Raw genomic sequence first — 11,747 nt, 5'->3', positions numbered from 1 at the left:
TAATGTTTTAGCATAGTAGCTAATGTTTAAGCATAATAGCACAGTACTATGTTAGTTTTGGTCATCTCTTAAACTCCATCACCATGTTTCGCCACAATGATAATGTTGCTAACCCTAATGCATGAAACCATTCATCCATCCGACCATTTCTATTCTCCCATCATAGATCACATGACAACATCTAGACAGCACTAGGACTCTGCACAGGAGACACTGAATTATGTTGCAAATGAATTACTTTCACTGATTTTCTCTGAATTGGAAAGCCTTGGTATTGTAGTTATTAAACATATGCTGGTAGCTATCCTTGCAGTTCTGCTCAACCCGCACAGAAGCAGACTGGGTCCTGATCGACCTGCGGAGTCACACTCGAGCGCTGATGCGGAGAATGACTGACAAAAACATCCTCCCCAGGCAATACTACGGCCAAGTATGTGTCACCCCAATTATGCATTGCTCCACAGTCACTGAAGCAGCCCGGACTCAGAGACACTTTTTATGGCAGTAAGACGTTGTGCTTTAGAGTAATTAATCTGGGTAGACACGTCATGTATTTCATACCCAGGCCAATGGCATCGCTGGATAACTGGAACACTTTAATAATTTGTCATCATCATCATCACCAATATTGACTACCTTGTTGCACAGTCACCTGAGTTATGATGGATGTTCATTAAACTGACCTTTTCAAATCTGAGGTTGAGAGTTTACAAGCCAACAACGTGATTCCTGCGGAATGATTTCTTTCATCGCCTTCTGACTTTTGAGTTTGACGGCTGGCGTAAGCGGAGTGCTTTCTTCGGAGGAGGCTGAGTGTGTGATCTTTCCTCTGAAGTTAGTCTCTGGAGGCTACCAGCTGCACTACCCTTAAGTGGATTAACCCACACTGTTTCTCATTGCTTTTATTCAGCTCTGTTCAACTATTTTCCAGCCTGGTTTTATTCCCTGTGGTGTTTGTGTCTTCAAAGGAGACATTTGGGGAGATGAGCAGCAAGATACCTGTCATCCTCATTTATACATCTGCACTTTCTGTATTATTGTTGTTGTTATTATTGTTATTGTTGATGGTTTAATTGTCCTTATCCAACAAGATTTACATTTCTTACTTTAATAAATTCATTTGAAAATCATTCATTTCTACAACTGCATATTTTTTGAGTTATCACACTTAAGCCAAAGCAATTCACTCCCGAGGATTTGAATCAGCTTGCCAGGCTAGTTAACTGGCTTTTTTAAGGGTTGTAGACTGTCCGCCCTCTTTATGAATTATTTTCCCTTTATTCAGATGTGGCAATGAAGGTTACCGATTGAAATGGAATCACAGTACAGGAAGTGCTATGGTGAGTAATAGCACCCTGGTCACACAGTGGGACTCATATCAGAATCAGAATCACTTTTATTCACCAAGGTACATTACATGTACTAGGAATATTACTTGGTGTTCTTTGTGCAGCTCAGTAGAGTACAATAACTGAACAGAATACGCAATAAACACAACACAGTGTGCAATACATCAATGAATACAAGACATACAATAAAATATGCAATACAATATACAATATACAATATACAATATACAATACACATACGATATACAATAAATACAAAACACAACATACAAAGCTCCGGAGGTATTGAGAAGGGCTACCTTTGGGATAGAAGCTGTTCTGGTGGTGTATGTTTTTAGTCTTAATAGACCTGTGCCGCCATCCGGAAGGGACACAACTGTATGGGTTGACAGTGTCATGCCTTGCTATGTACATTCCCTTGTATGCATTTAGAATCTAGATAGTAAGACCTGTAATCTTACTTTAACTGTGTATTTGCTGTTTTATTAAGTACAGAATGTGGCACTGAGTGATCAGCGGAGAGAAGACATTCAAGTTTCCCCCGTAAATGTAAACTGGCCCAGGGTTGTTGAGTTGAGTAGAGTTGAAGTCTATCAGGAGCCTTCAAACACTAGCAGATGGTATCTCTCTGTATCCAACAGTAGCTCTTACACTTATGAGCTGGTCAGTGATAATATCCTCTGACATTGTAACAGTCTCAAAGTCTACCCGTACTCGCACCAGAGTAACTCCTGTCCAAACACATAGGTCATTTAGGTCAGGCCATGCACTCACACGCAAATGTGTAAGTACGACATATGAAGTACAACATATTGAACTAGTAAACCACAGAATGTGAAAATGTGTGTCTATTCAGAAAAGACAAAAAAGTTATAAAAAAAAAAAAAAAACTTCCTATTTATGCAATTAATTAATTTATAGAATTTTAAACGTGTTGTACTTTGAACAATTCATGCCCTATGAACTAATTGGCACAATAGGAATGATTAAAAATGATCTTAAGAAAATGCTACCCTCTGAGTGAATGAGTATGTGGGTGACCTACTGTAACAGAAAATCACCCAAAAGCTGAAAAGGAAAGAAGAATTCAGACAATAGAAGGCATGTCAGTGTCTGTGTTGGTGCCAGATTCTTGCATAAGGTGAAACAATGTTTAGTCTGTTCATTGGTTTTCTTCCTTAGACTTCAAATGGTTCCGTGTTGGACAGTTGCTGTGACAGATGTACAAGCTGCAGAGTTTTGAAAACGGGTCTGTGGTAGCAGTATCCAAAAGTCAATGCCTTAGAAAAAATGGACGGGCTTGTAGCGCACACTGCTTGTGTGGCTCACCAGCTTGCACATCCATGGCCGCAGACTTTGGGTAATTTGCTTTGAACTTGAAATTCTTAATTGTTTGAGCATAAATCAGAAGCCGACTTGTTTTCATAACATACAGTCAGTGAGCAATTTATTAGGTAGAACTGTACACCAGCTTGTTAACCCTTGTGTTGTCATAAGGGTCAAAAATTGTGTGCCACTATTTGTTTAACAGCAGAGAAAACCCCCTTAATAAATCTTTTTTCAACTTGAAATTTGATGAAAAAGTTTGTGATGAGTGACAGGTTGTTTCTTCATGTAAAATAATTTCAAAGTTCAAAATTAAGTTGAGCTGCTTTATTTTAGTGAAGGCGGGTCATTTTTGACCCTGAGGACAAGGGGACTATACATAATATTAAGACTACACAAGGGTTAATACAAATATGTAATGTGGCAGCAACTAAATGCATAAAAGCATGCAGACATGGTCAAGAGGTTCAGCTGTTGTTCAGACCAAACTTCAGAATGGGGAAGAAATTTGACTTTTACCGTGGAATGACTGTTGATGCCAGACAATTTAAAAAAAAACATCTAGTGAGCAGCAGTTTTGCGGGCAAAGACATGTTGATAATGAGACGGGTCAGAGGAGAAGGGTCAGACTGGTCAGATTAGATAGGAAGGTGACTGTAATGCAAATAACCACACATTACAACAGTGGTATGCAGAAGAGCATCTCTGAAAACACAACATATCAAACTTCTAAGTGGATAAGCTACAGCAACAGAAGACTAATATGTCTCACTGAGTGTATAATGAAAATATTGCTGTTAAGATTGTTTATATTTCCAGCAGGCAGTTCTTTAAGACAACTTGTGAATAAATGTGGCTGGAAATACCGAACTGCTAACTGCTGTTATGAGCAGATTCAAAAATTACCAGACAAACAATCTTCTGTAAGCCAATTTGCATACATGGAGACAGTACAAAAAACTATCATTGCAATTTTATTGGAATTGTAAAAACATTAATTGATGCTAGGTCCCATATATTGTGTGGGTCATTTTGGTAATAACATGATTTAATCACTGGCATGCTCAGTTTGTGACTATGTTTGTGAGTATTTCTCTTGAACCTGTTCTGGTTGGTGGCAACTAGTCAGAGAATGTGTAGAATTGGCAGATTAAACAGTGGATCTAACTGTGGTCTAAAACTTCCCTTCCCAAAATTATTTTTAACAAAACAAATCTCAGCACCCAGAATACACCCTGTTAGTGTTAGGCCAGTTATGGTACAATATTACTGTAATTGTAGCATTTAGCATTCATTGATCTCATCCCATTGATTCACATACCCTTATCAAAACTTATGATGATTTTTTTTTTTTCTCCTCTTCATCGTAGTTTGAAATCGTGCAGCATTTGAGGGCAGAATTTAATTTCCAGTCTCATCTGTGGTTTATGTCATAACTGTTTGTTTAACTTAGTCTGCACAATAATCTTCCCTGTGGATTAGTAGAGATTTATTTGACTTGACACCTGCAGCAGCAAATTAACCACTGCCATCACTTCAGTAATGATGTTTTGCAACTGGCCATGTCATGCACAGCAGTCATATCTCCTGTGAATCGAACTGAAAATCTGGAAAGCATAAGGACCTGCTATTTGTGTTTGCTTTTTCGACAAAAAAAATTAAGCACAAACAGCAACACCTCCTTAAATCTTAAAGCAGGAAATTGAGTGTTCTGCTCCCAGTCACACATATTTTCATTTGGGAGAATGACTTTTTCCATATGAAAGTGATGATTGTTTTGAGAAACCTCTGTTAACATAGAAAGAAAGCTTGCCGATATGATCCACTTCTTGCATTGAGCCACCTGAACTTGACCAAATCATTAGCAAACCAGTTTACAGGTGGCAGAATCCACCATCCTAAAATAGGGCCAGACTTTAACTGCTATCGGCTTTGGATACCAGTCAAACGATCAGCAATTAAAAAATGTCATCAGAAAACCTGTGCTACTCCCACACTTTACAGAAACTTAATGTCTACACACAGACATAATTTTCAAATGGCATGATCTGTCAAATGATCAGTGTGAGTTTATAATCTGCAGAGAACAAGATACACTACTCATAGATACAGTATGCCATATACCTGTTAGTTGTAGAGAGATAAAGGTTGGAAGGAATGGAAGGCAGAGTGACACCCCCAGTCATGCTGTTATTTACACAATTCAATGGAGTCATTTTAAAAGGCTTAGAACTGTCTTTTGCGGCTCAGAGCACAGTAAGACGTATCCTTTGTTAAGGATGTCATCTCAAACTTTTGCCAGACACATATCAATATACTTGCAAGAATAGTTTACAGGTCTTATTTCTGTACATTTCTGTGTTGACGTTCGCTTTCTCTGTGCCTGTAATTCCGCACAGTATGTGGCAGGGAATCCACCATTAACCTTTTTAATAAAATACCACCATGCACAATGTATAATGCAAAAAATAAAAATACAAATCTCTTCCCTGCTGTGATTCAAAACACTATGGATCTCATTCTTTGCACATAATACAGTGAATTCTCAGTCCAGACTGTTTCAGTGGCAACTGTGGTTGCCAGCCCTGTAGGGAGGCACATATAGTAATTGACGGTAACATTGCCTTGGGAGGGAGAGCGGTACGGTTCCACAACTATCCTTATGGGAGGCTCCCTGGCATTGTGTTCACCTAAATTACTAGCTGCCGTGAAGCACCCCATAGCCAAGAGTCAAAACTGGAACTCTATGTTAACTACAGCTGGGAGTAAGACATATTTGTCCTTGAATCACAGAGGGATAGAAGGTTTCACTTCTTTCTCATTGCTCAAGAGTGACTCCTCTGGTGGGACTCGGTCATGCAATCACACTCTGCCATAGCCAGCTTCACTTCAAGCATTCAATTACTGTGTTGATGCGTTGAGTCAAACTTGTCATGTTCTTCACTCCTGAATGGACAAGCATTTCACGGGTATTTACAGGTCTGATTGGAAATTCTGAAAAGGGAGAATATATTTTTTTAAAGATGACAAATACAAAAGAATGCAAGTAGACACAAGTAAGTAAATGTTACAGGTAAACATTTAGGGCCAGTTTCACAGACACAGATTAAGCATAGATTATCTATACAAAACTCAATTCAGTCCAGGGCTTAGACTAATCTGTGACAGTGACACCAGCCCTTAAGGTGCATGCACCAGTCCTACGGCACTAGCAAAACAGGAGAAGGTAGAGGACATCGTAGTTTGGGTGGCCCGACATAGTAAAAGTCAATGAATTCAAAGCATTGCAGCACACTCACAGCCCAACATCGTTCACATGAGAGGCTCTTTACAGCTCACTTCACATTACGTTTTAGCACCAGGCACATTAAACAGGCCTCTGCCAGATGTTTCGCCCACAGTGCTGAGTCAAACGGACAGGAAATCATTACGGTCAAAATATTCTGGTAAAGGTCACCTTAACGGAAAATTAAATCAGTGACCTTGAAAGAAAATATGGCCGCGCTCCACAGAAGGTAAAACTATTTAGCCTCGGTAAGGAAATATGGAATTTTTAATAGGACAGTAGCATTTTGGAGACATATTTTGTGTGCAAAATACTAATATCAACTACTATATTGTACAAATACAACAAAAAATTTTACCCAGGAAATAATATTTTTGTAATAACCTCTAAATACATTCATTTTCTTTTTTCTCTCAATAAGAAAATATTAGCACGCTTCAAGTGGAATATTCAAGAAGGAATGAGATTTTAAGTCTTAATATAGGACTGAAATATATATTTTTTTAACACTGGTATCTCATGTACATTATTAAGACATTGAAAAAACAAAGGTAAAGCGTCAAAAATATTGACATACTGTATGTACTGCCGTCAATTGTGAAATGGTTGCTGCTGCTGGCTCTTTAATTTATACTGTCCCTAATACTAATCATACATCTCATCTGTCCCTAATACTAATCAATACATCTCATCTCTGTACATAAAATAACAGCAACATTGGAGTGGGAGTACTTGGATTGACCAGACAACGATAGTGAGTGAAAATAAAACAAAACAGAAGAATTGCTCTGGCCCATAGAAATCAGACTTAAAAAATACTAGTGGGTGGTATTGTGCAGAAATGAACAGGACCCCACCAAGAAGGCCAGAAGACAGAGGCTGTCATGTGCGTGTAATTGGGTTAAGGAAGTTCATTAAAGTTCCAAATGTAATTCCAGATTTGTCAAAGACCTTTACTCATCTTTCTGATCAGAGGGTGACAGTTGTCAAAGGACTCTTTAGGATGAAAAATGTAATTTATGCCATATTTAATTCTCTCCCCACAAAGCGCACTTTATGCCTCTGCAGCCAGTGAGGAATAAACCGAAAGCATAAAGCATGACCTAACTGCTAATGTTCAGTGGAATTTTAATAATACATACACTAAATATATTGTGAGCAAACTAACAATGAATTAAGCAATATTTATTGATGTTTAATGTAAATGCAAACATTGGCAGCAAGGCTCTGCCTCTTATCACTCCCTGTTGCAAGTCAGCCGAAACAGCAGGGAGTGAATACAACCACCCCCCCCCCCCCCCCCCCCCCCCCCCATGGGGGTTTTGAGAAGCAGAGCGCACCGGTGGATGCTGGGGTGGTGGTGGGAGCTCAAAAATATTCAGAAGGCATGATTCAGGAATAGCATGATAATTCAAGCAAATGCAGCTAGCAAATGCAGCAATATGAGCAATGGCAGCATAGGAGTGACAACATACCAGGACGGGCGATGCAGCAGAAAGAGCCAGACAGCGCTGTGGCTGTAGCATGCAGAATGAGCCAAGCGGCAGGGCAGCTTTGCCTGATTTCTAGCGGAGCGCAATTCGAGCAATGCAGCGACAAGCGAAATGAGCAAGGGCCTGAACAGGTAAGTTGGTGGTTTATATAGCCCCTCCCAATCATGCGAGGGGCAGTGCTTCTCAAATTGTCTGTCCAAACTGGCTCTGTAAGCTTCACATCACTAATTATTTATTGGAAGTAGCTCTTACAGCCTGGCAGATTAATTATGCTCCAGAGTATCAGGCTCTACATTTTATGTACAAACAAATTCTTGAAATTGTTAAACTGGGCAGCAGTGTAGTATAATGATTAGGGAACTGGGCTTTTAACTCTGAGATTATACCGTAGGCCTCAATGTCAGAAGCTGGCATTGGACATTCGAGTAAGGTACTTATTCTGAATTGTTTTATTAACTGTGAATTGATGTTACAGACAAATGTTGCTTGAATCCAAATCTCAAATGTATCAGTTGCTTAAGCATCATATGAAAATATATACAGTGATAATTCTGGAAATATACAAATTAAAAAAACAATTTGAAGTTACTTCAATGCTTTGCAAGAACTGCTCAAAGACCGAATAAGAGCAAGGAGTGCTGGGCATTCACAATCTGAAACTTTTCACTCAAATTGTTATGCTGAAAATATCATTTATAATGAAAACATTCGTATTAAATTAGAAAATTTAAAATGTTAAAGCATTTTCACTCATGGTCTCAGACTTTTGGACACCACTGTAATTTATAAAGAAATAAGACAAACAAAATAAGAAAAAAAATGTGGTGGAAAAATCATATCAGAAATTTCATTATGTTATACTGCTACCACTGGCATATTTATAACACAAGCTAAGATTATCATACAGTATGCAGTTGGAGTCATTTCAAATGAGTGCTGAACTGCGGAATTCCGCTGGGATTTCTGCAGGTACTGGTTGAACAGTTTCACTCCATATACTGCATCATATACTCAATGCAGAGCGGGGAAGGGAGAGCGAGCAAGAGTGAACTCTTAAAATAAACAAAACGTCTTCCTCCTTCACCCTCATGGGATTGGGGTCAAAACAACAAACTAAAATAATAAAGGCAAACAAAACCCAACTGTTGCTTTTCAGTTCCGTAGCTTCTCCAGTTGTTAGCGCTCAGTGCTCGGTTTTTTCTGTTCAGTGGAGAACAACATAGGCTTATTTGTGAAACAATTATACTTATTTGTTAACTAATTATCTTGCAAGTTAAGAAAAATATTGGTAAATCTCGTTTTATTTCTGTACAGTTTATATTTATTGAATTATATATGAGACAATAATAACCCCATAATGGAGCCTACCTCTAATTTGTTGTCTTGATTTTCCTTTTTTTTTTGTTTCGTTTTGCTGCTCTGTTAAATCATGACATCATTTGCTAAAAATTACCACTTGCCTATTAAACAGACTAAACTTTCAAAATGGCTGGCATGGATAACTGCGTGTCTTTGTGGCTCCTGGTGTTCTTGTCAGCCATTGCAAATCATTGCTGGAATCACTTCTTTTTTTTTTACTAGGACTGCTACGCCTGTGGATTTCCGCGGGATTTACCCACGGTACGTGCAGAATCCCAAGCTCATTTCATTCGGGCCGGAGTAGAATTTTTTCCATGCATTCCTTTTTTCATGGTACAATGTTCAATCAACATATATTTCTGAAGAGGACAGTGAACACGCATCAGAATAGTAGGAGGAAGACACTTAATGTGTATCTTCAGCAAGTAGACTGAGTGGACCTGGTGAGCAATGAGCCATGACACAACGGTCATCCAGTAGGGCTGCCATCTATAGGTGGCAATGACATGTTCAACACAAGGCCAAGGGGTCCATCTACACAGGCAGAGTTGCTTCTATTAACCCAGATGATTTCTAGTGTTTTGTAGGGTGGCTTCCTTCCTTGTACAAAAGGCTGAAGATTTTTTTTTTCTCTCAATAAGAAAAGTGAAATATTATCGCTTTAAGTTAAATATTATTTAGCAAAAATGTAAAAGAAATAAGATTTTAAGTCTCAATATAGGACTATTGGTTTTTTTACCACTTGCCACATCAAGATTTTGCTATTCATAACTGTTCCATCCCTAAATGCATGTAGACAAATTGCTATACATTTTTTAGACTAACAGAAATTGTTGAGAAATTCCACAGCAATTATTAGCAAAGCTCTGACATTACAGCTGAAGCGATAAGGCATCTATTACTGCAGAACACAAAGAAGATTCCGGGCGAGTAGAGAGTAGAGAAGATAACAGTTTATCACATAGTATTGTTGACAGCTTGTTAACCCAGGTGCACAGGCATATTGTGCAACACCACACTGTGACACTCCCGCTCCCTCAAACTGAAACCACAGTTTTTCCCCCTTTCTCGGAAGGGAAATTTGTGTTTCATTTAGGAAAGGCATAAAGTCTCCTTCGGTAATTGCGCACAACAGCTGTCTGCAGCAATTGTTCATTCCACTCTAATGGCATTTGTACAGGTAGCATTTTACTTTAAGTGCTCTTAATTAACCATTATGATCCATTTAACAACTTTGCAAGTAAAATACAGCTTTTGAAGGGAGAGCAAATTATGGATAAGTAATCTCTAAAGGCTAATACAGTACAATTCAATTAGATCCCTCAACCATTAATCCATAGTAAATTACATGTTAGTCTTTCTTAAACTAAATATAACAAGTGTAAATTTTAATGTCCTGCTGGCGAGGCCGTGTAATCATTTAATATATTATTCTGGATTTAGACTGTCTACTTATTTAATAGCAATTATTTTTCATGAACTATACACATACATTATACAAGAGATAACCAATATAACCATGTGTACTTTGTGCTAACAATGTGCATCGAACATGCAAACTGAACTGTAGTGCTTGAGCTAAATTTATGAAAAAGGAAATTAGAGTAAATAAAGGGGAGAACTAAAGTCGTGGAAAAATCAAGATACTTAATAGGCATATTGATCGTATATACAAAACAAAGCCATATACCATCTTAAAGAGAACTGTACTGTACACAGAAGGACAGAGAGCAGATAGGAATGTGTGACTGTCTTGTATTATTTAAAAGGGAGAAAGTACTGCAGGTGGAATTCTTTAATATTTAAGAGGTTTGCAGGTACCTAGAACATGCCTTGCATACATAAATAAGATGTGAATGTCAACTGACCATTTCTGTAGACCCTCAGACCTGACCCCATCTTTACCATCCAAACCATCACAAAATTTTTTGGTATACATCATTTTTGGGCATTTCCTGGTGGAAATATCTTCCCTGCATCTAGTCAGCACATACCTTTAACTCTCCAATCATAGCCTAATTTCTGAGGAAATGTCAGAAACGGATTTAAAGGTCCATTTCAAACCATAAAAACGGGGGAATTATATTGATGCATATTAATATGGTTGTGCGTAAGATGGCGCTGGATTTCATTTGATGGGGAAAATGATGAGTGTGTTCTAGGAGTTCAGACAAGGCCCTTGATGAGCAATGGATTATGAAACCAATCTCATATTGATAACGCCTGCATCTACCGATAATCGTTTTTGTTCCAGTAAGTACTGTGTGCCTCTAAATACACTTACCGGCAAAATTAGGGCTCATTTGCACACATCTCTCATTGCAATGGATCTAAGGACACTGCATAGCAGACACTGAAATGAGTTGTATAGTTGTGCATAGCATCACTATTGTTATGTACAGTAATCCCAAATCGAAGTTTGTGAATAGAACATGCAAAAGCATTTTCCTTTCTTTCGTGTGCCAAAATTGGATACTAGAACAAGAGCAACTGTATGGTTTGGTATTATATTGGACAATGATGCAGAAAAAACTATTTAAAAAAATTTAAAAAAACTTGAAGGGAGAATGATTTGCTTTCTACCACCAAACATTTTCCTTGTGGCTAATTTTCTAATACTCCTTGAGCTATCTATCAAAACGTCAGGTCCATTTCAAACTCCAATTTTATTTTGTGCTAAATGAGTGCCAATTGCTTTGCTGAAAATAGCCCCCGGCTCCTTTTAACAGCCAAAGAAGCCAAGTATTAATTGTGTTGGCCTCAACAAGCTAAAAAACTAAATAATTGGCCAAGGGTAATTTCATTTTTCAGAATTCTGATTTCAGTATACATTTGATGTTATAATCTGCATTGGCATTTAGAGGACGCAATTGATAATAATATTACATGCTCCCTAAATGAAGCCATTCATATTCCTTCTCCTTTTGTGTGCCT

The sequence above is a fragment of the Conger conger genome, chromosome 5 (genome assembly GCF_963514075.1).
Source record: "Conger conger chromosome 5, fConCon1.1, whole genome shotgun sequence".
NCBI classification, from domain to species: Eukaryota; Metazoa; Chordata; class Actinopteri; order Anguilliformes; family Congridae; genus Conger; species Conger conger.
Note: the sequence above shows the minus strand (reverse complement) of the source record.